The sequence below is a fragment of the Tamandua tetradactyla genome, chromosome 16 (assembly GCF_023851605.1).
Source record: "Tamandua tetradactyla isolate mTamTet1 chromosome 16, mTamTet1.pri, whole genome shotgun sequence".
Lineage (NCBI taxonomy): Eukaryota > Metazoa > Chordata > Mammalia > Pilosa > Myrmecophagidae > Tamandua > Tamandua tetradactyla.
The window spans coordinates 6,152,896-6,156,362 of NC_135342.1; the positions used below are offsets into that span (position 1 = coordinate 6,152,896).

Consider the following 3,467-nt stretch of genomic DNA (forward strand, 5'->3'; position numbering starts at 1 on the left):
TGCAGGGAACAGGGAGGGGCAGGTAGTGCTTAGGAGAGGTGCTGTACTTGGGGTGTGGGTGTACTTGGGGTGTGGGTGTGGGGCAGGTACGTGCACTGGGGCCTGGTGGGGTGGGGGCACCTGGAGTGTTGAGAGTGGGAGTGGGTGACAGGGTTCCAGTGCTTGGGGTCTGGGGTGAGTCGCCAGTCATGGGGCTGTTCCTGTGAAGGTAGCAGACCCAAGGAATATGGCCTGGCTTACTTCCTAGTCCCGTGTTCCCATCTGCACACTCCCATGGGCTTCATGGCACCACGCCAGGCTCCTGCTTCCTGTCTTTCTGTTCCTCAGCCTCTGCAACCAGGGTTGCCACATGTGGTGCAGGAGGTTTTCCTAGGTCAGTTGCACTTCAGAATTTCTGCCTCAGTTGCCCTCATGTCCTTTCTCTAACTTTTCCATAGAGCAGGGCTAATTCCAAGCAACTCTAGTTGGCCATCTTTGTGGAACTTACTAAATTTAATTTTATTCCTACAAATACTACCTCTTTCTTTTCAACAAATTCACATTCTAGTTCCTTTCCGAACCTGATAAGGTTTATTTTCACATTTTTTATTTCAGGGAACTTCCTCTTTCAGTGGATACAAATTGTTTTGTCTGTACTGAACAGGCATTTGTTTGGTTAGGGCAGTCTTAATATGTCTCTGAGTTAACCCCTGGGTGCATGGCATGATGCAACACCTGATCACTGTCAGCATCCCAGCTACATTGTTTAAGGTTGTTAAAATGGCCAGTGCCACCCGGTTCCATATTCTGTACCAGCTTTCTAACCATTCTGAGGGGGGCAGTTATCAATACCTGAATCCTCCACCAATTCTTCAGATAAGGCCATTCAGCCTTGTAAAGCTTAAGTGATAATTCCATCTGGGGTTGTATTATTGGGGATGAATGTACAACTACCTCTGATCATAACACAAAAACCTCCCTTTTCCACTAACATCATATCTAGGACTATCCTGTTTTCCTGTGTCATTTGACTAGCAGAGTCTAGCTATCCTGTGATACCCTTCACTCTATCTCAGGTGCAGTTGACAAGTCTTTGTGGATTATAATATATATAATTAACCGTCGACATTTTTATTAATGGTGACCTACCTGAATAAGAATGACTCAAATCCTGCAGCTACTTGATTCCTAACCTTAAACTCATCTCGGATTCTCCATGGTACCCCTATACTGTTCAGATAAGCTCAAAGAAAACAAGTTAGCTTCTTTTCTTTCTTTTACTCTGGATTTGACTTTCCTCCTCCCTTTCAAATGCCAGTGTGAGTGGGATGGCCAATTGAACCAGAGCACATGCCCCTTTCTGTTCCTCAGGTATAGTTGTCAAAGGGTACCTTTTCCATGATACAACTAAAGGTGTGCTCAGGTTATGGCTATACTGAAGAAATTGCCAGTAGTATTCTTTTTTTTTTTTAGATGAAAGACTTTTAATGCAATGGCTTAGAACACACAAAATCAGTTCTGTTCAAAATAACTTCATATTACAAAGAACTAGGAAGCCTGAAGGAGGCTGGACTGTGCATCAACAGGCAAGCCCCTGCCCCAAATGCAAAGGTTCTGACTTCAAGGAGGCCTTTCTCCCATCCCATCTTCAGGAAAAGTGGCTGCAACCACTGGATTCTTGAAATAGCTTAGGGACTTCCACGCAGGAGGCAGCAGCACAAAAATGGTCAAAGACCAAGCCATCCAAGGGTCAGGGCTCTGCATCCCCATCAATGAGGGCCCAGACATAAGGCACTGGGACTCCAAACATGGAAGACTGTGCCAAGGACAGGGTAAGAGCAGTTGCACATAGGACTGCAGCCCTGGAGAACCAGCTCAACAGGCTGCTTCAGGTGTGATGGGTCAGGGTTTTCTTACTTTATCCCTTACCCTCTACTCCTGCCCAGGAGCTCAGTGAGGCTCAGGTTAATTGCAGTGGGGTGGGCTCTGGTAAAGCTAAAAGGTAGCACTCGGTCTGGAGCATGCCAGGGGCTCTGCTGACGAGGATCTGCTTTTGCCATCCTCTGGACATCTGAGGAGGTGGGAGTGGGCTATGGGGCATGGACCTCACACTTCAGCTCTAGTCAGGGGATCTTTCCCTACAAAATGACAATGTCTGTGTTTGCACTGAGCTTAATTTGAACAAGCAAAGCCTCTTAAGGGGGAGAAGAGGTGGGAGGCCATTGCCTCTCTGAGGGACAGAGAAGGGTACATCACAGCTTACTCTGGGGCATGCTGGATCTCAGGAGCAGGCACAAAGGAAGGAGGTCCCTGACTTCTCTGGGGAAGGTCAAGCAGAGGTTTCCTGCTGCCCTTTGGGTTTTTATTTTAAGCTCTGGTTAACTTCCTGCTGCAACTTCTGTGCAGGGTTGTTCCTGGGCTCAATTTGTAGAAGACTGCTGATGTCTGCAAGGCTGGATTTATAGTCCTTCAGTGCCTTGTAAGCTTGAGCCCATATGTAAAACGGCTTCACATTCTTTCCATCCAGTTTGAGGGCACCTGTGTAATCCTTCACTGCTTCCTTGTACTGCTTCAGGACCAAATGGCAGAGTGCTCTGTTGGTGTACGTGGCAGACTCCAGGTTATTGAAGGAGAGACTTCTATTGTACTTCTCAATGGCTTTCTTATGGTTTCCCTTCTTTACAAGTGCATTGCCTTCTTCCTTCAGAACTTTAGCTCTCTCCATATTTCCAGAAGGCACTTTGTTCTTTGTACTTGTGGGTTTGGTTTTAGCTGTCTCTTTGTGGTTCTCCAAAAGCAAGGAGTCCCATCTCTTCTGAGCTGAAACAGGCACCGAGGGGATAGGGGGCAGCTTCAGACGCCACTCGGGCCCAAGTGAGTCCTTGAGTGCTCTCATCATTCTGTTAATGCCTTCCAGAGCTGATGTCACACTATAATCAATCTGCAGCACAGTCATATAGTCGACATAGGTCAGTGGATACTTCTCCAGGGCCTCATAGGCAGCTGCATGGTATTAAGCAGGGGCTTAATACCAAAGGGAACCAAGTCCAGTGCTGGAGTACAATCTTTGATGCAGTCTGTGCAGTTTCCATCCTTCAAGTGACATGATGCTTGGTTGGAGTAGAGAACACTTTCTTCTTCCGGGTCTGAAGAACCTCGCACCATCAGCGTCTGCAGTGTGCAGCCATAGAGTGCCTCGGCGTACTGGCTGTTGTGGAAGCTCTGGTTGCCGGCAACGCGGAGCCCTTCCACAGAGTCTGGAGGTTTGGGGACCATCCCAGAGCCTGGCCAACCGACGGGGAGTGCCTCCGCCCCTCCACTAGTCAGAAGGAAGTGCGTCGGGGTTGAGGTGCTGGCGGGGAGCTCTTGGGTCCCCAGACTGGCCACGAGGGGACTGCCAGTAGTATCCGTAATCACAACCCACATTTGGGCACATGAGACCATTGTCCTAAGTTCTTGGAGCCCTTCTCTCCATCTAATGATACAGC

The 3,467-nt window shown here is 48.3% G+C and overlaps 1 pseudogene; it reads right to left on the bottom strand.

The window, feature by feature from the left end:
* Positions 1 to 2,213: 2,213 nt before the first annotated feature.
* LOC143660134 (mitochondrial import receptor subunit TOM34 pseudogene) lies at positions 2,214 to 3,255 on the bottom strand (annotated as a pseudogene).
* Between the last annotated feature and the right edge of the window lie 212 nt (positions 3,256 to 3,467).